Genomic DNA, 25,854 nt, shown 5'->3' with positions numbered 1-25,854 from the left:
GTCATAGGAGAAAAAAAGTGGGCTGCCAGGTGTGTATCTGCTGACCAGGTAAGAGATGTAGGTCGGGCACAATTTATGTATGGATTTGTAGACAGACATAGGATCCTGAAGCTGATTCTGAAGTAGATTGGGATCCAGTGGAGGGATTTGCATAGGGAAGTTGTGGAGACAGAAAGGTGGGAGGAGTAGATAAGACATACCTATATTTTTGATCCCAAGCAACATACCAGAAGTTTAGCTACACTTCATTGTCTCAATTAACTGCTACAGATATGGGGGTTGATTCACAAAGATTACTTATTTTTCACCCTAAAGGAACACTATTAATGCCCAAAAGTTCTAAAATGACAATGTACAAATAATGTCTAAGTAGCTGTGTTAACATTTTCCTGCTATTCATGTTACATTTCAGAGGCAAAAGCTGTAATTCATTGTGTGTAGATTTTAGCTACGTTTGGAATGTCTCATTTGCAGAGGTATGAATCTCTGCAGTCTAACATGCTAAGAACAGTGCAATATTGAAGCAGATTATTTGAAAACAGGTATCAGGTTTCACACACTACAGTATTACAGATGTTTATGTTGCACATAAGATACATTTGCTCTGCTCTCTGTGAGAGAAAGCTCTGCCTGTCTCTGACTGAGCTCTCTGCACACATAGGGCTTGATTCACAAAAGAGTGCTAACTGTTAGCACGGCCGTTTTCGCACGAATTTTTGCGTTTGCGTGCGATCGCGAATTTCCGCGCGAAATTAAATGTTTTCGTGCGCAAATGCGAATTTTGTTTTGCATGCAAACGCGAATTTTCATGTGAAAATGATAATGATTTCACGCGAAAATATGCGTTTGCACGCGGAAACGTTTAATTGCGCATGAAAATTCACGATCGCGCGCAAACGCGAAAATTCGCGTGAAAACAGCCGTGCTAACAATTAGCACTCTTTTGTAAATCAAATTGTAATGATCCGCTCAGCTATCTGCACAGGCAGACAGCTGTTTGACCATTCCTTGAGTCTGAGGGCTGCAGGTCTCTGGAAAAGAGACCTGTCTTCGCTTTGCAAGTTTCATACCTGCTCTGCTGCTGAGGAATTTGCAAATACTTGTCATGCAAATTGTCTACCTGCCTCCTTTGAAGGCTTGCAGTATAAATACCTTGTTCTCCCAGAATCCCTTGCTGGTCATGATGGTTTGTTCCTGCTAACACCAGGAGTGTCAGCCTTGCTATTGTTTGCTAAAGATTATCTTAGAGTATTCCTTGGGACTGTACTAGGCATCCCTTCTAGTGCAGTCAGGTTGTATTATCTGTATTGCCGTGTTCTGTCTTTCTGTCTCGATTGTCTTGTCGCCAGCGGTGGTCGACAGGAGATCGTTCTGTCTGTCTGGGAGTGTAGGCCAGAGCTGCAGTTGCTACTGGCTGCTCCATCTGTTTGGATTGCATTCTTCCTAGTGGTAGTGGCTGTGCTTCCTTCTGTATTCTACCTTGGGGGTGCTAACCAGAGCAGCGGTTGCTACTGGTAGCCCCATCTGTTGTCTGTCTGGATCGCATCCGCTCTAGTGGTAGCAGCGGTGGTTCCTTCTGTGTTCTGCCTTAGGGGTGCTAGCCAGAGCAGCGGTTGCTACTGGTAGTCCCATCTGTCTGTCTTGTCTGGTACGAACGCTTGCTGTAGGCTCTGTGAGGTAACCGTTTAGCAAGCGTTCGCATTCTCTATTTCATGTTTGTGGTGATCGTGCTTTAACGCGTTCACTGTTGCAAATGAGTGCGGCGTTCGCGTTTAGCTAGCGTTTGTTATTTTTTTTGATGTTCTGATCATTGTTATTGTTATGTCTTTCCTGCTACACTTGTGCTCTGTCTGATCTGGTCTTGTGTCTCTATTGGCAATCGCCACTCTTGCGATTGCGTTCCCACTTTGTTTCTTGTGTGTTCACCGTCGCTGGGTGGCGACTGGATTGGTGGACACACATACATTCTATCTCTGTGCTTATTCAGTCTTGTTTCCCTGTTGGCAATCGTCATCTCTTGCGATTGCGTTCTTACTTGGTTTCTGCTGTTGTGTGTTCACCGTCGCTGGGTGGCGACTAGATTGGTGGACATACATACATTCCTTCTCTGTACTTACTCAGTCTTGTTTCGCTGTTAGCAATCACCATCTCTTGCGATTGCTTTCCCACTTGGGGCTTGATTTACGAAACAGTGCTAACTTTAGCACTGGCCCTTAGCACGTCTAAACTCAGTTGAAATGTGAGAAGTAGTGATCGTGCGCAAAGTACTCCGCGCGAAGTACCCACTAAAGCCTGTGGGACTTTGCGCGCGCAAAACTTTGCGCTCGGTACTTAGCGCACGATCTGATTGAGAAAACCGGTGCTAACCTACTTAGCACCCTGGTTAGCACGCCTGAAGACTTTAGACGTGCTAAGTAGGTTAGCACCTCTTAGTAAATCAAGCCCTTGGTCTTCACTGTTGTGTGTTCATCGTCGCTGGGTGGCTACTAGATTGGTGGACACACATACATCCTGTCTCTGTGCTCTCTCTCTTTAAGGGCTATCTTGCCCTGCATTGCTTCCCCTCGTACAATTCCTATCTGGCATCTGTGGCAGTACAGAGGGGTTGTTCCTCTGTTCTCCACAGCATCATCTGCCGGCAGGAATTCCCCTCTACAGGTGCATAGCACCATTGCTGGGTTCTCTCAGATTATATGCTTGTGGAGGATTTCCACAGTGTCAGCGCGCATCCTGTGCGCTGACCACGGAAATAATTACACAATCGTTACACAAGCCCATAGAGTTAACAGATACACTGTGAGGGTATTTCCCCAGAGGTCTAGTCCTAGGAAAAGAGGTGAGTGGACTCACCCCGAAAACCTTTGCGTGGCATGCCAAAAATGGGCGTGGTCAAGCATAATGTGGGCGTGGTAATGTGTGGGGCCAACTATACATGACCTTAGCAGTGATGTAAAAGGTCTGCCGGGAAAGTTTGAGCTCTGCTGTAGTGTATCCCCCAAAAATAGATGTAATCTGACAGCATTTAACCAAAAAGACACGTAATCTGGTAGAAGTTCCTCCAAAATACAGATAATATGGAAGTGGTTCCCCCAAAATAGACAATGTGGCAGTAGCAGTTCCCCCAACATACACATAATCTGGAAGCAGTTCCCCAAAATACGCGAAACCTGACAGCGCATCACCCAAAATACACGTAACACCCAAAATACATGTAATCTGGCAGCAGTGGTCCCCCAAACATACACAATCTGGCAGCAGTTCCCCAAAATAAGCGAAATCTGACAGCAGCCATTCCCCTAACATACACATAATCTGGCAGCGGTTCCCCAAAATACACTTAATCTGTTAACAGCGGTTCCCCAAAAATGCAGATAATCTGACAGCAGTTCCCCCAAAATGGGTACCTCTAGCATAGGTACCCAGGTCTACAGGTGTCTCCAGTATAAGAAGCCATGAGTATAGTTGTCTCCAGAATAGGTGGTCAGGTGTATATGTTCCATAAGTAGCCAGGTGTGTAGTAGTCCCCAGTATATGTAGCCAGGTGTATATATCCCCAGTATATGTAGCCAGGTGTATATATCCCCAGTATATGTAGGGAGGGGTATATGTCCCCAGTATATGTAGCCAGGGGTATATGTCTCCAGTATATGTAGCCAGGGGTATATGTCCCCAGTATTTGTAGGCAGGGGTATATGTGCCCAGTATATTTAGGCAGGGGAATATGTGCTCAGTATATGTAGGCAGAGGAATATGTGCCCAGCCAGTATATGTAGCCAGGGGGATATGTCCCCAGTATATGTAGGCAGAGGAATATGTGCCCAGTATATGTAGTCAGGGGGATATGTGCCCAGTATATGTAGGCAGGGGGATATGTGCCCAGTATATGTAGCCAGGTGTATATGTCCCTAGTATATGTAGCCAGGGGTATATGTCCCCAGTATATGTATGCAGGGGTATATGTGCCCAGTATATGTAGGCAGGGGTATATGTGCCCAGTATATTTAGGCAGGGGTATATGTGCCCAGTATATTTAGGCAGGAGTATATGTACCCAGTATATGTAGCCAGGGGGATATGTGCCCAGTATATGTAGGCAGGGGTATATGTGCCCAGTATATGCAGCCAGGGGATATGTGCCCAGTATATGTAGGCAGGGGGATATGTGCCCAGTATATGTAGGCAGGGGAATATGTGCCCAGTATATGTAGGCAGGGGGATATGTGCCCAGTATATGTAGGCAGGGGGATATGTGCCCAGTATATGTAGCCAGGGGGATATGTGCCCAGTATATGTAGGCAGGGGTATATGTGCCCAGTATATGTAGCCAGGGGCATATGTCCCCAGTATATGTAGCGAGGGGTATATGTCCCCAGTATATGTAGCCAGGGGTATATGTGCTCAGTATATGTAGCCAGGGCTATATGTCCTCAGTATATGTAGCCAGGGGTATATGTGCCCAGTATATGTAGCCAGGGCTATATGTGCTTAGTATATGTAGCCAGATGTATATATCCCCAGTATATGTAGGCAGGGGTATATGTCCCCAGTATATGTAGCCAGGGGTATATGTCTCCAGTATATGTAGCCAGGTGTATATGTCCCCAGTATATTTAGCCAGGGGTATATGTGCCCAGTATATGTAGCCAGGGCTATATGTCCTCAGTATATGTAGCCAGGGGTATATGTGCCCAGTATATGTAGCCAGGGCTATGTATGGCCAGTATACGTAGCCAGGTGTATATACCTCCAGTATACGTAGGCAGGGGTATATGTCCCCAGTATATGTAGCCAGGGGTATATGTCTCCAGTATATGTAGCCAGGGGTATATGTCCCCAGTATATGTAGGCAGGGGTATATGTGCCCAGTATATGTAGGCAGGGGGATATGTGCCCAGTATATGTAGCCAGGTGTATATGTCCCTAGTATATGTAGCCAGGGGTAAATGTCCCCAGTACATGTAGGCAAGGGTATATGTGCCCAGTATATTTAGGCAGGGGTATATGTGCCCAGTATATGTATCCAGGCGGGATATGTGCCCAGTATATGTAGGCAGGGGTATATGTGCCCAGTATATGCAGCCAGGGGGATATGTGCCCAGTATATGTAGGCAGGGGTATATGTGCCCAGTATATGTAGGCAGGGGGATATGTGCCCAGTATATGTAGCCAGGGGGATATGTGCCCAGTATATGTAGGCAGGGGTATATGTCCCCAGTATATGTACCGAGGGGTATATGTCCCCAGTATATGTAGCCAGGGCTATATGTCCTCAGTATATGTAGCCAGAGGTATATGTGCCCAGTATATGTAGCCAGGGCTTTATGTGCCCAGTATACATAGGCAGGGGGTATGTGCCCAGTATATGTAGCCAGGTGTATATGTCCCCAGGTAGCCAGGTGTCCCCCCCCCCCCTTTCCCTCACCTTAGGGCTCTCCCTCCCTTGCTCTCCCCTCCAGTATTTTTTAAATCTCAGCGGCTAAAGTGGGTGGAGACTTACCGTTGTTCTTACAGCTGCAAGGGACGCTCTGCTCTGTGCGCGGCTAGTCTGGTCTTGAGTAGACCAGACTAGCCGCGCACAGAGCAGAGCGTCTCTTGCGGCTGGGTGAACAGCATCAAGTCTCCGCCCACTTTAGCCGCCGAGATTTAAAAACATTGGAGGGGAAAGGCAGGAAGGGGAGCCCCAAGGTGAGGGAAGGGGGGGGGGCACGTCCGCCCTTCCCCGCTGTCTGCAAAGCTCTCCTTCTCTGCGCTGCTTCCCTCCACACATGCCAGAGTGTACGGCATCCACATTCTGGAATAAGCAGGTGGACGTCGTCCACGCACGTCCACGCCCCACTTGACCCCTGTATTTCCCCCTCCCCTCTTCTGCCGTCAGAATTTCAGCAGACTTCCATCAGAAAAATGTGAAAGGAATTAGATAACAGTAAACAAATAGATAAGCAGTGAAATGTATACACCAGTACTTAGCAGCACTTCCCAAACATTTCCTATCTCAATTGAAAAAAAACATGTTAATGAAAGTGTCCCTTTAACTGTAAGGCGTGCTACTGCATGAGATAAACAAATAAGGAGAGATCATTCATGAGATAAAAAGATAAGGAAAGTTAAACCATGAGTTCAGTGGTATAGCTAAGAAGCTGTGGGGCCCGATGCAAGTTTTACATTGGGGCCCCCCAAGCACTATATACATAACACTTGATATGGCAAACCAAAACCAATCAAGGACAAAAACAATATCAGAGGTGTAAGAAGGGCATGGGAAACAGTGTGTTGATGATTATTACTATTCAAAGCATCTAAAGAAGTGATTATTACCAGCACAGGACCAATAAAGAGCAAATACTGTGATTGAGGGAGGGCCCCAGTGCAGCTGCAACCTCTGAACCCTCTATTGCTACGCCACTGCATGAGTTATGTCAAATAAGGAGAGCTAAATAATGAGTTAAGTTAGATAAGGAGTGCTAAACCAAGAGCTACAGTATGTCAAATAAGGAGAGCTAAACCATGAGTTAAGTAGATAAGAAGAGCTAAATCATGAGTTAAGTAATTTAAGGAGAGATAAATTGTGAGTTAATAAATATGGTGAGATCATTTAACAAAAAAGTTTTGTGAATCAGGCCCATAGGAACTAGTGATGTAGCTGTAATCTTTAGCAAAAAGTAGAACTAGTGATGTAGCAAAAAGAAATGCAGAAGTTGTGACTGCGTCAGGGGAACCTGAACCTAAGGGGACCATATGGTGCCCCTTTTCAGTAGAATTTCAAAATTGCTGTAGTGGTAATAATGGTACTGTTGAAAATGTCTGATAAGTGGGTTTCTGTATCCATTTCAGCCTACCACCATCTTAAAAATTCAAACACAAACCACTAAAACGCAAAAGGCAAACAAAAACGTAAATGCAGCCTCAAGAAAGCAAAATGCAAAAGCAACCTCAAAATTCAGCCTAAAAAATGCAAACAGAAAACAATTCTAGGAGATGTACTCCTAAGAGCACTTGCGATCTTGGATCCAGTAGAGCCACGGCACAGCTGTAATCTCCCTTCATTTTAACCATTTCCCCACCGCTGGTACATATATTTACGCACCTGGAAACTACGTACTCCTTTATTTACCTCGCCGTTCCCGATCGCGGCTCCGCTGCCATTCGTTTTCATCGCAATTCTGCAGTTCTGTGATCGGTGAATGGAACGGCTTGTTCCCAAACCTGAACGCGGTGCCTGTGATGAATGAGAGCCGGTGTCAGCGAGATGCAAGCATTCATTAACAAAGTGAAAGTAAACAATTGCACTTATTACTTCCCATACACTGTTTACAGTACTCGGTAATTTAGTGTAGTGCCAACTTGTGGCCAAAAAGTTAAAATCTATACCTACAGAAACTATTATTATATGTATACATACATTTTTATTAATTTTAACCCCTTACACCCCTACCCTTTACTTACAAAATAAACCACTTAAAAAAATAATAGTTACCTTTTTAATACATAAGTCATGAGGGTATATTGCTGTTATTTTTGTAAATGAAGGCTTGTAATTATTGTTATGGTATAAAAAAAAAATGCTAAACGGAAAAAAAATACACCTTTATTTCCAAATGAAATATTATCGCCCTACATTATACTAGGGACACAATTTAGACGTTGTAATAACCGGGACAAGCTGGCAATTAAAACTTTTTGGTTTTGTCAATCATAGCACATTTTATTTTAAAACTATAATGGCTGAAAACTGAGAAATAATTATTTTTTCATTTTTTTCTTCTCATTATTCCCTTTAAAGGGAAGGTCAGAGCTTAAAAAAAAAATCTACTTACCTGGGGCTTCCTCCAGCCCCTGGCAGACTATTTTCACTTTTTTTTACTCATTATTCCCTTTAAAGGGAAGGTCAGAGCTTAAAAAAAATAAAAAAAGATCTACTAACCTGGGGCTTCCCCCATTCCTGGCAGCCTATCGCCACAGCTCCACTCCCAGCCGGTGGCCTAGGGTCCCCCCCCCTCCCCCATTGCAGATGCCGACCTCGCCAGGTCAGCATCTTCTGCACCTGCGCAGACCGCTCCAGACCACGAGAACGCAATTACGAGTAGCACAGGTGCGCACTTGTGCAGGTGCAGATAATGCCGACCTGTAGAGGTCTGCATCTGCAATGGAGGGGATCCCGGGACACCAGAGCTGCGGCGAGGGACACATAGGCTTTTAGGGGCTGGGGGAAGCCCCAGGTAAGTAGAACTGTTTATTTTTTTCAAGTTCGGATGTTTCCTTTAAAATGCATATACAGGAAGTCCCCGGTTAACGAACGAGATAGGGACTGGAGGTTAGTTCTTAACCTGAATCTGTTCTTAAGTCGGAACATTGTGCCATCTCTGTCCTCTGTACCACCTCTGTGCCCCCCTGTGCCTCTGTGTCACCTCCGCCCTTTGTACCTGTTTATACAAGTTTAAAAGCCATTTTTTCTTTGATTTTTTTTATCGATTTTCTCAAAAACTACAAGTCCAATTTGAAAAAAAAAAATGTTTGACTTGTTCCCATGGAAATAGAGAATCCATGCCGTTTGTATCGGCGGGTCGTTCGTAAGTCGGGGACTACCTGTACAATAAAATAGCTCTTAGCAAAAAGTACCACCCAAATAAAGCCTAATTTGTAGCGAATACAACAATATATAGATAATTTCGATGTGATAAGTAACAACAAAGTTATTGGTGAATAATGGGAGGAGCTTGATGTGAAAATTGCTCTGGTTTTTAAGGGGAAAAAAACCTGTGGTCGGGAAGTGGTTAGTGCAGTTCAGATTTTAGATAAGTATGATAAAATTCATACTTTCATAAATTTCCAGCCATCTGCCATAATAATAAGACAGAAAAACTAAAATGTGAAAAATAAATATATAATTTAACCCATGTAAGGCTATGAGAGAATGGCTGACCCTGATGAAGTCTTCAACTCGGAGAGATTAAATGGCAAATACGGGAGGACTCTTCATATGTATGAGGGTAGATTGCGTACAGGGAATGATCACATTTTACACAGAGCAATCGCATTTTCATATGGATGAGTTATTCTATAATTTCCATCCCTGAGGAATCCATAAGTGCGGAATTTGTGAGGCTTTATAGGAACAGACGTTAGCTGAATATTTATGAGGTTCGCTTTAGACGTTATATTAGTAGATCCTACATTGAAATGCAAAGCAAGCAGATATAGGTTGGAGTATCGTTTGAGATAAATATGTTTCCGATACATTATAGTATGCAAAGCTGAGCTATCACAGCTATACTAATCACAAGATGTGGTGAGTAAAAAAAGCCAGTGCAGAGATTTGTAAATAAGAACAAGGATATTTGCTGTACAATACACCTTTCCACCAGGGTCTTCAAGTGTACTCGATATGAATCGAACTCAAAGATTTATACTTACCTAGGCCTTTTTCCGGCCCCCTATAGTCCATTGGCTCCCTCAGCGTGCGTCCGGTCTTGTCCATTCTCCCTCAGACAACTCTGGCAAAGTCAGGACACAGAGGAGCTTGGTGCTATCCTGACATATACCTGTTAAATACTCTGCATTTTATTGCCTGATGAAGCAGGACTATACCTGTAAAACGCCTTGCAACACTGTGCTGGAGTATATCAACAAATTTATGTATTTTTGAAATTGACAAGTTTCATGTCTGCTTCAAGGAGGTAAGTCCACCACGACCTCCTTAGCGATTTTAACAATTTTAGTGTGTTTTATTCTTTTGGCGCCTCTGTTCACTGCATACGATACTGTACATGCATGGCCCTGGCTGTGCCTCCTTGCTTGTGCATCCGTGGCCAGGAGTGTTCTGCACCTGTGCAGTTACAAATCTTAATCAACAGCACAGACGCAGAATGCTCCTGGTCACGGAGGTGTGACCTAGGAGGCCCGTGGCCAGGTCCAATCATGCCCAGCAGTCCCCAAGTACTGGGGCTGACTGCTGGAGAACAGACTCCAGCAGACTGGACAGCAGATGCACGCCAAGGGAGGCCAGTCCACAGACTACAGGGGTTTCTTTAAAGAGAACCTGAGGTGTAATAATTGTCAAAAAGTCCTCCGCCACTGCCCTCTGAAACATTGAGGCTGCATTTCTCTACTGGCACAAGCGTGGCTGCGCTGCACCGGCTTACTGCACAGGCATTGCCAGCCATGCCACTCAAGGGACACCTTGGGCCGCCCCTGTACTCACCCATGGGGACCCTGCCTCTTGGCTCACTTGCGGTTGCTGCCACGCTACCACAGCACGCAGCTCAGTGCGCAGCCCAGGACGACCACACACTGCAGGAGGGCTTTCACTCTCAATCATGAAGGCATTTGTTCCATGTGTGACAGTACTATCTTTCCATTCCTTTGTCTGCTATGAGATACAAGACTGGGTGCTGGTTTTGAAGTGGTCGCCGCGCTGGTGCCATCCAGCTCCACTCTATAGGAACTTTCTAATTGTTATGCAGGATCCCTACTCAGGGTGCTTTGGCAAAAAGTGGCATGTTGATTGTCCCACTTGGACTAAGGGGGTTGTGTGATATACGGCCGTGGTTTATATGGAGGTAGTGTGTGTCTGATGCATTGCGGAGTGGCCATCCCATGCAATTTTAACCTGATTTTGTTGTTTGCAGTTATTTACTGTATACTGCCAAGACAAACCTCCAACTTGCCGCAATGTCAGGGACTCCCTGTACTGTGCCCATTCAGAGGAGGAAACAGGGAGGAGAGAGGAGGACACAGGAGGACACAAAGGGTACAGAGGAGGACACAAAGGGTACAGAGGAGGACACAGGGAGGAGAGAGGCGGACACAGGAGGACACAAAGGGTACACAGGAGGACACAAAGGGTACAGAGGAGGACACAGGGAGGAGAGAGGCGGACAAAGGAGGACACAAAGGGTACAGAGGAGGACACAGGGAGACACAAGAGGTACATAGGGGGCATAATCCACAAGATGCTCCTTCAATACGGATGCAACAGGTATCGTATATAGTAGTACATATTTTTTTCCCTGGTTTTTGTCCTCTAAACCTAGGTGCGTCTTATAGTCCGAAAAATACGGTAATTACCCTAATAAATGATTTTGCCACTTTTGAAATATAATTGGAGTCTGACATATTTTAATATTTTGGACAATCTTTCATTAACCATGTATATCTCACCTTATCCTTAGACTTCCTACATTTTGAATGAAAAAGTTCACACAACACAACAATTTAATGTGTGTACAGTCCTACAGGCTAGTATAAACTTTTTCAATGTATTTCTTGTTTTTGCCCAGTTCCACTATAAATGAACCCATTACTATGCCCACGAGTTCATTCTATATTGTTCAAATTAGCTGTAATGTGTGTACGGAAGTATGTATGCATAGTTATTAGAATTTGAGAAATTCCGAGGATAGTTCCGCATACACCAGAGCTCCGGGGAATAAAAATTTAGAGATTATAAACTCCAAAGTGTTAAGAGTCAGAAAGTTTAATTTCAGTTAGTAATTATAACAGAAAGAAAGAACTGTATGTATGCCATAATGCTTTCAGGAGGGGATTAGCCTATTAAGCCTGTTAATGTCCTATTCTTCAGCAATTATTCCTATTAAAGCTCAAAACAAGCTCTTTGCCACTAATACTTAAGCTGCTGCATACTTATCAATGTCACTCTGCTTCCTCTGAAGTTTGTCCGACAGCCACAGGACCAATAATGGTTCCCTTTTAAAGTGAACCTTCTGTTTTAAGAAGGGAAAATAACAATTAGCATTATTTTTAACAGGGCCGGTTTTGTACTTTTTACCGGCCAAGGCCAACTATTACCCGCTACCCCTGGACTGGCAGTATCCTAAGCTTTCTCCAACACGGCAGGTATTAGATTGTATGCTCCTCTGAGGACAGTTAGTGACATGATGGCAGGGATTCGATTGTAACCTACTTGGCGAGTGGCACATTTTGTGAGTGACAGGCAGCTCAGAAATCACTGTAAGTGACCGTTCACAGTCCCTTCATTTCCTGAGTGCCGGATCCGGCTGTTGGTAGCCGCCCATCGCTATGTGCAAACTCTATTTAGCCGGACGAATGTTCGGCAGGCTAACTGCTGCTTTCATTCTGCTGCTCACAGACGGCTCTTTACCTTCCTTGTGCCCTAGGCCATGGCCTTTGTGGACTTGCCTGAAATCCGACCATGGTTTTTAAATATACTATACTATATACTATATACTACGTAGCGTGGATCAGGGGGTTGGCCCTAGAGCTGCGCAGCCGCACTCGCGGCCAGGCGGACTGCGCAGCCGCGGCCAGAGGAAGCGGCCATGTTGCAAGAGGCAGGAGAGCCCGAACGGGCCGTGGGGTCGGCAGCCGGCCCGGGGGGCTAATGAGCGGGGGGACCCGGGGGATCGGCACGGAGGGCGCGGACGGCGTCCTCCGTGCCTTAAAAGACGAGGCAGGTGATCAACTTTTTTTGGTAATTTCGCCTCGTAAGTCCTTTAAGGCTTGTAACTGCGCAGCCACTGGAGTGCGATCAAGGAGGGGCTTGGCCATGGCTGCATGCACCAAGGGGGCCAATGGACTACAGGGGGCTGTAGGAAGCCCCAGGCAAGTATAAATTCTTGTGCAGTATTTATCTCGTGTAAAATTTAATTATCAGCTTAGTATTAAAACGTAGGGTCCCCACGCTTATTCTTGCTCAGGGTGCAATTTTATCTACATCCATTCCTGCCCAGCATACATGCAAAAACGGCATTAGGAAATTTGGGCGCAGGGTGAATTAGAAAAATGGCTCACCCTGCTCTTGCAAAAGTCCAAGCGGGGCTACTTACTATTCCCCCTCCAGGCCGCCATGAACTCAGGGGAAAAGACGTAATTCGTCTGCCAGCTATTGCTGGAGGCCGAATTACTCTGTATTTAAAGTAATTTGGGTTCCGTCTTTTGATGGCACCCAAATTACTGTTGAGAGCCACTCAGTGATGATCGTAATCAGCTAATTACGATTACGCAACAGTTTGCATACATTTTTGCATTTACACTTATACATAATTACGATTTGAAAATTCAATTGATTTCGTATAGTGATTCGTAATTTCACCTAAAACTTTGCGAAATTTTCGCATAATTTTGTGCTGAATTGGAGCGGGGCTGCGAGGGCACCGATCGGCTGCAGGGGGCTGAGGGAAGCCCCAGGTGAGTTCATCTCATTTTTTAAACTTGACTTTAGGTTCACTTTAAGGAAAATAGTGGGTACAAGTCAAAAATAATTTTTACAATCTGCAAAGAAAAAGAGTTTTTTAAACTAAAAAGATGAGTTTAAAAACCATTTTTCTTTGCATATTTAAATTCGATTTTCTCAAACACTACAGTGTATTTTGGTAGCAAATAGCATGTATGAGGTCTTTGCTATTAATCGCTAAAGTCGGCACAACATTTCACGAAATTGCGCAAAAATTAAGCAAAAATTATGCGCAATTATGAAATATTACTATTACATACAAAATGAATTACAGTTTTCCCTGAAATTTCGCATTGTGATTACGATGTGTAAATGCGAATTTCGATGTGCGAAATTTCGGCCACCACTGGCGCCACTATAGCCATAATCCATATTACGGCCTATGCCGGTGCACGGTGTGCCCAAATTTCCCAGTGCCATATTGTGCTGTCTCGCCCTGATCCCCCCCCCCCCCCCCCCCCACTCCAGGCACACACTTCTGCCCACTTCCACAAATCCTAGGAGAAACCACCCTCTTCCCTTGTACAAAATTTAAACTTTACAAAAGCTCATTTTAGAAGTCATCTCCCAAAAGGTTAACAACCCTTGATCTATGGAGCTTGTGATGTGACATGGGTAGTTCTCTTGCTTTATAAGTACTGTAAATGGTACAAGTGTACAATAAAACTCATTTGGTGACTATACAGCATCTCTTGGAAGCTCTGAGCAGGTTATTATACAGGTAATTAAGCTACAATCCACATAGTGAGATTCCCAGCATAAAAAAAAAAAAAAAAAGATTATTACAGTGGCCTCATTACTTGTTTGCTAAAACAGTCTCTAGACAGAATTTATCAACCAGAATATAGCCGCAACCATGTATGAACAGACCTGTAATGCCGTTGTGAAACTAATGTTCATTAGATGCGCTCGAAGCATTAAAGGCACAGTTCAAGCAAGTTTTTAATAAGTCCTAAGAACATTACTTTTAGGCTACGTTCAAAGCAGTGCATTGCGGTACACAGAGGCGCCCGTAGAGTACGTGGGACCTGGGGTGAGTATCATATGCCTAGAGACACAGATATGCTGTGGATACACACATACATGCTGTTTTATACAAAATTGGAGAGAAAAAAAGCACTGGCACCAAAAAATGCAGCAGGGAGGATTAAACCACAAATGGTCTTACCTGCAGTGTGCTCCAGATACAGTCAATTGCAGTCCAAAAGAAAGAGGAAACAGCTGTTTCGCAGAGATAGACCCTGCTTCTTCAGAGTCTCTGAAGAAGCAGGGTCTATCTCTGCGAAACAGCTGTCAGACATCTTTGTCCTCCCCCCACTGCTGTAACCACTGTGTCTACCCACCACAATAAAGGGTCTTTTATGCAGTTGATGCCCATCATTTCCTCTTTCTTTTGGACACATACATGCTGTATATGGGCACGTGCACACACACACACAGACACAGACACAGACACAGACACACAGACACAGACACAGACACACACACACACACACACACACACACACACACACACACACACACACACACACACACACACACACACACACACACACACACACACACACACACACACACACACACACACACACACACACACACACACATATATGCTGTGGACACACACACACTCTGTATAGGTTAGATAGGTAGGTGCCTCCAGTATAGGTTAGGTAGGTACCTCCAGAGTAGGTTAGATAGGTAAGTGCCTCCAGTGTAGGGTAGATAGGTAGATGCTATACGTTAGATAGGTAGGTGCCCCCAGTATAGGTTAGATAGGTAAGTGTCTGCAGTAAAGGTTATATAGGTAGGTTCCCCCAGCGTAGGTTAGATAGGTAGGTTCCCCCAGTATAAGTTAGATAGGTAGGTTCCCCCAGTATAGGTTAGATAGGTAGATTCCCCCAGTATAGGCTAGATAGGTAGGTGCCTCCAGTATAGGTTACACAGGTAGGTGCCTCCAGTTATAAGTTACATAGGTAGGTGCCCCGCATTCTCTGCAGCGGGAGAGCAGGCATAGTAGTTACAACTCACCTTCCTTCCGCTGATCACCCACAGCCTCCATCTCCTTCCTCCCCCGGCATCGGTCACATTGGTAATTGCGCCCCCTGTGATGACATGCGTTCACGTCATCACAGGGGGCGTTGTTATCAATGCAACGGATGCCAGGGGAGGAAGGAGATGGAGGCTGTGGGGGGTCGGCGGAAAGAAGGTGAGTTGTAACTACCATGCCTGCTCTCCCGCTGCAGAGAGTGAGGGGCCTTCTTCAGGCACGGGGCCTGGGGCCATTGCCCCACTTGCCCCCCCAAAAGCCACCTATGGCGGTATGACATTTTGGCTGCATTGTAATGTGGAACATCGCATTACAATGCACCACCCATGTGACATTTACCATGCAGCCAACGCAGTCTAATGGCAAGCGGCATCCCTGTGCACTGCATGCGGTGTGTTATTGCAGAGGTGTCGCTTGGGATGGTGTCACTCGGTGCAGAAACTCATGATGTCACCCCTCTCTTACCCCACTCTTACCCCATCACCCTCCAATCTTAAAAGGCTAAACAAAACCAATAATGATTTTTTTTTTGTAGTAAGTTACTTGTTACTGTCATTGGTTGAGAATGGGCTTGCAAGTTGTTATACTAGACCCATTTGCTACAGGAGAGAGAGAAGTTAGGGTTAGGGTAGGGATTGATATATACTAGCCACCGTGCTATAGGGAGTGTGAATGTGTGTTGGGGGTAGGTGCGGGGAGATGGATCAGCACCAACCAAACCTGGCAGGCCTGTTGATCTTCTAGCATAAGTAGTGTCAAAGCCTAGAACAAGCATATTGCTAATCTAGTAAAATCTGAGTCAGCTGAGTTAGAGCACCTGATCTGTTGCATGCTTGTTTGAGGTCTATGGCTAAAAGTATTAGAGGCAGAGAATCAGGTGGACCGCCAGGCTACTAGTATGGTTTAAAAGGAAATAAACAAGGTGAGCTCCATACGTCTCTCACCTCGGGTTCCCTTTAAATCCTCTGATGTGTAATAAAACAAGTTTGTATCCAGTACGTAGCAGTATTAGTGGGCAGAATTTATTTCCAACGCAGTCTGCACTATTTTCTCTCTTTTATCTCCTCTTGCCGGCCCTCTAGTGGAAGGGGGAAGCAGTAAGTGGGCCAGGAAGTATCCAGGCAGCGTGCACTATCAGGAAGTCCAGTGGCTCCAATTCTGCAAAATAAATCCATATCCAAAGCCTTTTTAAAGTGAATGGGAACCGCATTTAAAAAAATGAGACAGATACTTACCCAAGGAGAGGGAAGGTTCTGGGTCCTATAGAGCCTTCCCGCTCCTCTCCTGGTCCCCTCGTTCCTGTGCTGGCTCGCCCGGTAGCAGTATTTGACTAATTTAGTCAAATACTGCTTTACCCTGTCGAAAGGAGGCTTCAGAAGAATTCCGGGAGCCCGAGTGCTCCTGAAGAAGGGCGGCCCTGTACTGCACCTGCGCAAGCACGCTCTCTTGCACGCTCACACCTGTGCAGTATGGAGCCGCACGTCTTCCGGAGGACACGGCTCCCGAAGACTTCCAAATACCCTTTCGGTGGGGGATTGAAACGGGGCGGAGGGAGCCAGCACATGATAGAGAGCACCGAGAGAGGAGACGGAAGGCTCTATACAACCCAGAGCCTTCCCTCTCCTTAGGTAAGTATTTGCTTCATTTTTTTTAAAAAATGCGGTTCCCATTCACTTTAAGTGATACAAAACTGTGACATAACATTCAATAAAAATGTGTTTTCCTACTTTGTATTACACATACAGTTATCGTATTTGCTTTTGTGCACAAGTAATATTGCCTGTTTACAAATTACAAGTTGACAAAGTACAGTGTATCTGCTCTGAAAGCTGCCATCACATTTTTTTCATAGATTTTAATATATAAATACAGCACCTATCTAGTGATAATTTATCATATTGCTCAGCTTGTCAGCTCAGTGCCATTCCATTTCAGCACTCTGCTGGCTGTAACTAGCAACAGAGGAATGTAAACAAAAGATCATATGATCACCTCTTCGGATGCGGATCACAAGCTGAGGGAGCTTTCCACTGCAGAACAAAGTGCTGCGTTTAACAGTTTGAATGCTGTTCTGCTACAATTTTTTTATTGTGGTAGTAGGTTTAAGGCCGCAAATGATCTTTTAGAACAAAGAGTAAATGCTGAGTTGAAGATCACTTTAACTTGAAGCTATCATTTTACATTCCAAAACCCGTAGGGCTCATACAGCTCCTGTTAACGCGCTTGGAGGTAATGCAGGTCTCTACTCTCAGGATAAATATCGCTTTGGTTTCAGGGAGAGCTATGCATGCTTCTATGACAAACTCTATTGTGCATTCTTTTCCCATCAGAAAGGCCCAGATTAAACATCTATGGCTCATTAGGCCTAGGAGGAGGAGAGCAGACCTGCAGAAGAAATATTGCCGGCTGCCAGGATTGTTTTGTCCCAGTGTGAAGCCTTATCTGTAAAACTTGCACACAATTACTTTTTAATGATTTTGCAGTGGCTCATTAGGAGCGCAGCCACGACTGAGACTTTTAAGTGTAATCATGTTGATATGCCAGTGTCCAAAATATGGGTTTAGGAGCGAAATATCGTTGCCTACGGCTTTGCATAAAACTAGTTTATGGTTTGTATAAAAATCACACTAGACTTTTTGTGCTACTTTACAGACAAAAGGATTTTTTTGTGTTTTGGTCTCTTTTCCCCCCCTTGATTGCCCATGCGGTTATTCTGTACTCCTGTTGTGTAAAACGGAGCTTCCAAAACCAAGCTGTGCACCAAATCCAGACAGGGCAATGATTACATGCAATGTGCAGCAGTGCCGCTATGGCAGCAAATCAGATTTCCCTATGTTGCTGACTATTAAAACGGGATTGTCAGCCACAAAATCAAATTCCATTTACCCACTGCTCTGTTTCTTATGTAGTCTACATCCTGAACCTGCATTGCAAGCATTCCAATATAATCATTAATGTTTCTGCTGTGATGATGAATCTTATCTCAGTCAGCCTGGATCTATTCTGGTACATTGCAGAGGAGAGAGAAGCTTGCTATCTCCCCTCCCACTTTCCCGCTCCTTACTGATTAGTGTGACAGGAGGCTGAGAAGATAAATACATCTCACCCCTCTGCAGAAGCTGATAAAATATGTCCTACGCTGTGCTCACGTGTGTTTACAAAGGAAACTAGATATGACAGTGCAGTTTCTAGGATAAAAAAGAGTGAGGTAGGGAATGACATCAGGATTGGCTTCAGTCAGAGGTAGTAAAGATGGAAAATGCCTGGAACAGTTTTCTCTTTATGTACTATATATAATTCACTACAATCAAAACGTGGACAGTACAATACATCTGTGATATAAGTAGAACAAGTATTTATACTCATATATGTGTTTTTTTCCTGGGATAGTATGGCTGCCCCTGCAGATTTAAGGTAGCCCATTAATGGAACTGTATTCCTATGTTGCTGTCACTTACAGTAGCTAGTAAAAATCTGACAAATCTGTGAGGCAGAAGGGTCTGATTTCCATCTTATATGATAGCATATATCTGACTCTCCCCCCCCCCCCCCTGGACTTTTTCCATAACCATAGATATATGGATAAATGGGGGTGTGCTCTAGGGATGCCCATTCGAAATTTGGGGGATTGAAATCATCAATTGTTGTCTGAAAATCTGTGGTGCAGCATAATCTTATCTATTTCATAACATTTTATACCACTGGGGTCACTGCCATGGACTTTTGAAAAATGGGCAGGTATTCAGAGGCGTAGCTAGACTTAATAGGGCCCCACTGCAAAATGATAGCATGGGACCCCCTTGGTCCCCGAACACCATTGGGTAACATGATAGGGAGCCGGCGAATGGCAGCAGAGTGTTTTACAGTGAAGCAGCGTCTGAAAGCAGGTAAAAATGTATACTCCCTCCCAATACTCGCTATTCTGAACGTTTTTGTGAGGGAGCTGGGAGTTTTTTTTACTAATTGGCTGCACTTTGCGGTTAAGGAGTGGGAGGAGGAAGGCCCACCAAAGCCTCTGAGCCCCCTCTGCGATGGCAGGGTTCACAGTGGTGATTGCTACGCCCATGCAGGTATCATATTATAGATCAGGTATTATTATATTATAGATGTTATCAGGCATCTCTTTTTCTCTGTTCTTCCTGTGAAGCCCACATATGTACACAATATTATTCGATTGACAAGGGATGAACTAATGGAATTTAAAGATTTTCCATTACTATCAGGAGTAAAACTGGTTACTTTCTTCCCTCAAATTCACAAATTCTATAAACATAGGACTTTAACAAAGAAAAAAAAACCTTTAAGGCCTGGTGCACACCAAAACCTGCTAGCAGATCCGCAAAATGCTAGCAGATTTTTAAACGCTTTTTTTTATTTTTATGAGGCGTTTTGCTAGCGTTTTGCGGATTGCTGCTGCGGATTTCAGTGTAGTACATTTTATATATTGTTACAGTAAAGCTGTTACTGAACAGCTTCTGTAACAAAACCGCCTGGCAAACCTCTCTGATCTGCCGTTTTTCAGAGCGGTTTGCATTTTTCCTATACTTTACATTGGAGGCAGAAACGCCTTCGCAATCCAAAAAATGCCTCACCCCGGGAGGATTCGTTTCTGCAAAACGCCTCCCACTGTGGTGTGCACACCCCCATTGAAATACATTACCCAAGCGTATCCGCAGCCGCAAGCCACTGCACAGCCCTAAATGTGGGAAGATACGTGGTCTACTATTTTTAATGCAGTTGTACACTAATTTGTTTGCTAATTTCTGTGGTCTTCTGTAAACAATCTTAGGAGCATCAGGTAGATGGGAGCCAATGACGGGGGTCTTTTGTAAAAAATACTCCAGTTTTTGGTAAGTATACTTTTAAATTTACGATTGTCCCTTGAGAAGGTTGTGATGAATGCAAAGTCAGATTTTTTGATTTTTATTTGTTGTGTTATCACTGTTGTGATTTTGTTTCTTCTGTAGTCTTGCTACCCTGCCTTAACCATTCTTCTATTATCTTCAAGTAGTTATCTTCTGTTTATTCAGCTATACAATTGTTGCAAACTTATGCATGTTAAAACATTGCATAATGTTGTTTTTATATTGCCCATACTCTGAACAATCTCAAACTCCCCATCTGAATTACGTAGCTGGTAAAAAAAGTTAATTCATGGGCTGGGAGGGGCATTACTCGGACTATTCTAATCAGTTGCATCCCCTGACGAAGGCATAAGCTAAGACTCGTGTTGGGACATGCAGCTTTAAATCCTTTGATGTGCAATAAAACACGTTTTTATCTAGTAAGTAGCAGTATCTGTGCACAGGATGTATTTCCAAAACAGCCTGCACTATTTTGTCCCCTTTATCTTCCCTTACTTAACCTTTTCGGGACCACGTGCATTAGATTCTACGCCGCACTTGTGGCTGTTCTAGCCTGATGCAGCGTAGAATCTATGCCGGCCCGCAATTTCCGCTCCCGACGCGATCGTGCGCACCCGGAGGGGGAGATTAAGCTGTCATATGACAGCCGACATCTCCCCCGAGTGATCAGCAGCCATCGCGTATGGCTGCTGATCCCGTGATCACTACGATCGCCGTCCGATCGTAGTGATCAGTTTGACAGCTGTGGCGGCAGGGGGAAAAGAAGAGGATCCACTTACCTCCCTGCCGTTCCCGCGACGATCTGGACCCCCCCTCCGCTCTGGCCGGCATCTCCGCTCCGTCTGACGTCAGCGCCGGGTCCCGGCTTGATGACATCATCAAGCCGCGACCCGGAACTGATCGTCAGACAGAACGGAGATGCCGGCCGGAGAAGAGGGTCCCGTGCGGCTCATCGCTGGAGCCTGGAAGGTGAGTGAAGGCTGCTGGCAAAAGGGGGAGGCACAGGCCACCATGGGGGGACACCAATCTAGCCAGCCCCACACGGGATCCGGCCACCTGACCCCCCCCCACCGTGCGCACCCCCCTCCCGCCCAAATGCCTGGTCCTTAAGGGGGGGTAGGCGCAGGGCCAGCCTTAGGTTTCACAGCGCCCTGAGCGTAACCAGATTTTGGTGCCCCCCCCCCATTCATCCTCTTTGCGTGCACGCACACACACACCCATGTGCAAGATTCCCTTTAGTGTATCTAGGCAGATCCCCCCTTTAGTGTATATATTAGGCAAATCCCCCCTTAGTGTATATATAATATATACACTAAGGGCGGGATCTGCCTATATATACACTAAAGGGGGGATCTGACTACTACATATACAAGACTAGTAACCTATATACACTAAGGGGAAAATCTGTATATATATATATATATATATATATATATATATATATATATATATATATATATATATATATATATATACACACACACACTAAAGGGGGGGATCTGCCTACAAGACTAGTAGCCTATCCCCCACCTTGGTGTTTATTGTAGGCTACTAGTCTTGTAGGCAGATCCCCCCTTCAGTGTGTGTGTGTGTGTGTGTGTGTGTGTGTGTGTGTGTGTGTGTGTGTGTGTGTGTGTGTGTGTGTGTATATATATATATATATATATATATATATATATATATATATATATATATATATATATATATAGGCAGATCCCTCCATAGTGTGTATATAAGCTTAGGCTACTACTAGTTCCCCTCTTAGTTGGGCAGCAAATTCCCCCTTACCAAACCCCACACCCCACCTTGTCCTTATACTAGTACAGTGTAGGTAGCCGGGTTAGGGATGGGATCAAGGAGAGCCTTACTTGGTCAGTGAACGAGAGAGTGCATGCTGAGAGGAGAAGATGGCCAGGTGGTCTCTCACAGAGGAGAGGACACAGTCACACAGCAGGGCAGGGCGGCTGGCATACAGCGCCCCTGGCTCCATCCATTCTATCACGGGGCCGGGAGCTGGGTGGAGTCTCACACTGACTCCAAGAGGCAGCGCCGCATGGTCTTCGCCCCCATCAACCCCATAATCGACGAAGACGGAGCCCGCAGCCGCCGCAGCACAAAATAAAAATATGTGGCAGGAGCGCGGCGCCCCCCTGGAAGCCAGCGGCCCGGCGCCCTGTGCGATCGCTCCGGTCGCACAGGCCAAAGGCCGGCCGTGGGTAGGCGGCCGGTCCCGAAAAGGTTAAAGGAAGTCTGAAGCAATTTAACGAAAACAAAAAAACAAAAACAAAAAACAGATACTCACCTAAGGAGAGGGTAAGCCCTGGGTCCTATAGAGCCTTCCCGTTTCTCTCCTGGTCCCTGTCGTTCCTGTGCTGGTTCCCCCGTTAGCAGTCTCCTCTAACTGATTGGTCGGAGACTGCTCTCTGCCGCTGCCTGAGGCATTCGGAAGTCTTCGGGAGCCCAAGTGCTTTGGGCCACTCCGTACTGTGCATGCCCAAACACGCTGTCTCAGAAGCTCGCACGTGCACAGTATGGAGCCACTCATCTTCAGGAACTTCTGAAGTCTCCTGTGGCAGGAGATTTGAATCGGGGATCCTGCAGAGTATGGCTCTCATACTACATGGAAGGTGGTAAAATTGGTCTGAAGGGACCCGTACACTTAGCCGATTTTTGGCCGATCGATCAATCAAAAGCGATCGATCTATTGGTGGATTGCAAATCGATTGACCAATCGATCGATTTGCGGCCAATTCCGATCGATTTCGATCAATTTCAATCGATCTGGCAGGCTGGAAACTCTAGGTCGATCTGTTGAGATTGCTTATCATTTTGCATTGGCCCTAATAGAAATCTGATGGCAAAAAAAAATGCCATCAGATCGATTTTCAATAGATTTCAAACTGAAATCTATTGGAAATCTGTTCCAACTAAAAAATGTTCCTAAACACTTCAGAAAGATCAGAAATCTATCTGATAATCTATCTACTGCTAATCTAACGAGTGTATGGCCACCTTATGATCTTTCATTAATCTTTCAAGTGTGTACACACCATTAGTATCTGTTTTTTTTTTTTGTAATTAGCTTCAGACTTGCATTTGAGTAGAGCAGCCGGCCCTCTAGTGGAAGGAGGAAGTACTAAGTGGACCAGGAAGTATCCAGGCAGTGTGCACTATCAAGTCCAGTGGCTCCTTGTGCTGCATGGTTGTGGGCAGAGGAGGTTATCGGGGTTACTGGAAGTCATCACAAGCAGTGTAATCCATGAGGGCGGCGGCAAGAGTTGAGCAGCCGGCTCACCAAGCGGTTTGTACCGCTGTTCAGGTATTCTGATTCCTCCACATCTTTAGTCTTCGTACCATAGCTTAGTTACTCATGTCCTGTGGAAGCTTTCCTGACACTCCATTGGAGTGTTCTGCCTGCAGTATCACAGTCACTGAGGCACTGGAAGTTTGATTACACACTGTGGATGCATACATTGTTGTTGCATTCTCTGACTCCTCATTCAGTGCTTGTTCACATTACAAGAGCTTTTATAGCAAAATCGCTCTGTAGAACATGAACCACCTTACGACCGCCTGACAGCGAAAGGCAGCTGCAAGGTGGCTCCCCCAGGACCGCCTAACACCAATTGGCGTCAAGTCCTGGGGGAATGTTTTGCAGGGGATCACGCACCCTTCCCTGCTTGAGCAGAGCTCCATAAACAGTCTACCAGCGGCGATCATTGCCAGCAGACTGTTTGATGGCGAAACAGCCGTTTATTTATGTTGTACAGCGCTGCGATCTCCTGCAGCGCTATACAGGGACAACTCTGTCACCGAGCTGTCCCCTCGATTGGCTCTGAAAATGATCGCCTCTCATAGGCTAATGCCTATGAGAGGCGATCACACTGATTGACTGTCGGGGGGATGGTGGGAGGGTTAAGGGGGAAAAAACTATTTTAATGAAAAAAAAGCATTAATAATAATAATAATAATAATAATAATAATAATAATATAAAAAGTTTCAGCAGTTTCAGATGCCCCCAACAGAAATCTCTGTTGGTGGCAAGAAAAGGGTGAAAAATGTATTTGTGTGCTGAGCTGTACGGCCCTGCAGAGAGCCCTTAAAGCTGCAGTGACCTGAAATGTAAAAAATAGCCTGGTCACTAGGGGGGTGTGCCACTTTCGGCTGCTTTTGACACTTTTGCCGCTCTCTACATCGCCACAGGCCCCTCACTCTGCCGTCGCTATTTTACCCCTGTTAGTAGTATTTGAATACTGCTCTGTGCCCTTGCGGGAGGTTTCGGAAGTTTTCGAGAGCCCAAGTGCTGATGAAGATGGGCAGCTCTGTACAGCACCTGCACTCTTGCGCTCACGCATGCACAATACAGAGCCGCCCATCTTCAGGAGACTTCCGAACCCTCTCATGGTGGCAGAGTGGAACGAGGTGACAACCCTGGAACTTGAGGACCAGGAGAGGAACGGGAACGCTCGATAGGACCCAAAGTCTTCCCTCTCCATGATGGACCATGGGTAAGTATGTTTTTTTTTTTTGTTTTGTTTTTTTCAGTTGATATTAGCTTTAGGCCTCTTTCACAGTGCAACGCTAAAGTCGCACGTTAGATAATGTTTCAACGCAGACTAGCGCACAGCAATACAAATTCTGTGCGACATTCACAGTGCACACGTTGCGTTTGTGTGCAACGTGTAGCGTTATTAGAACGTGCTGCATACTGTGCGTTTAGCAATGAATCTGCTGCGTTATTTGTGTTGCACATGCTCAGTAATGTTTTTTGTTTTTTTTTTTTTAAATGTAACACATGCAACGTTTTCATTCCATCACTGTGCAACTAAAATGGCGCACCGAGAGACGCATGAAGTTAACGTCCAAGTTAAAGTCTGTAGGCGTTGCGTTAGGGCCGCGTTGTGCGAACTTAAAGAGACACTGAAGCGAAAAAAAAATATGATATAATGAATTGGTTGTGTACTATGAATAATTACTAGAAGATTAGCAGCAAAGAAAATATTCTCATACTTTTATTTTCAGGTATATAGTGTTATTTCTAACAGTGCATTATTCTATAATATGTGCAGATTACACAACACTCAGCATTCAAAATGATTCTTTCAGAGCAGTCTGTGAACTAATGACCTCTCCTCTGGCAGAGGAAAAGTAAATAGTCCAGGAACAGTTGAGATAATAAAAGTCAGATAACAACCCTCTCCATGACTAACTTTTAGTCGGAGAGCTTAATGGCTTGTTTGCATAGAGATAACAACTGGAGTTTCTCAACTCTTCCTGTACTGGAAACAATTAGACTGATGTATCTGATCTTAATGTTTTATTTTTTAGCTGTACTACACATACAAATCATAATATCATAATTTTTTTTTCGCTTCAGTGTCTCTTTAAAGTCACACTGAAACGCAGCGTCCTACTGTGAAAGAGGCCTAAATGTAGAGTTATGTGCTTGAGTGTAGATCATGTCTTGCAATGCAAGATGTGTGTTAACAAACCGCAATATCATCCAGCTGCCCTTATTCTCCATCTGTCTCCTAACTGCAATGATGATCCATCCCCTATGATTTGGGATAGACACAAAATGCTGCCTTTTTAGCTGCGCAAACATGTTTTTTAGTGGTTTTTGGCAGCTCGTGTTACAGGAATCCCTTGTAATATAGTTGTGGTTATTGACTGGGGTGGAGTATAACAGCCACTAATGTAAAGGATCATATTATACAACCGTCACTAAT

The 25,854-nt window shown here is 44.9% G+C and overlaps 1 long non-coding RNA gene across 3 annotated transcripts in view; it reads right to left on the bottom strand.

The window, feature by feature from the left end:
* LOC137547261 (uncharacterized) overlaps positions 1-25,854 on the bottom strand; it is a 240,083-nt gene that overhangs the window by 182,755 nt on the left and 31,474 nt on the right. For all 3 annotated transcript variants that reach the window (XR_011026543.1, XR_011026542.1, XR_011026541.1), the window contains exon 3: positions 7,084-7,215. This is a non-coding gene — a long non-coding RNA (uncharacterized lncRNA). The remainder of the gene's footprint in view (positions 1-7,083; positions 7,216-25,854) is intronic.

The sequence above is a fragment of the Hyperolius riggenbachi genome, chromosome 2 (genome assembly GCF_040937935.1).
Source record: "Hyperolius riggenbachi isolate aHypRig1 chromosome 2, aHypRig1.pri, whole genome shotgun sequence".
In the NCBI taxonomy this organism is placed as follows: Eukaryota; Metazoa; Chordata; class Amphibia; order Anura; family Hyperoliidae; genus Hyperolius; species Hyperolius riggenbachi.
Note: the sequence above shows the minus strand (reverse complement) of the source record. Positions and strands in the feature narration are given on the sequence as shown.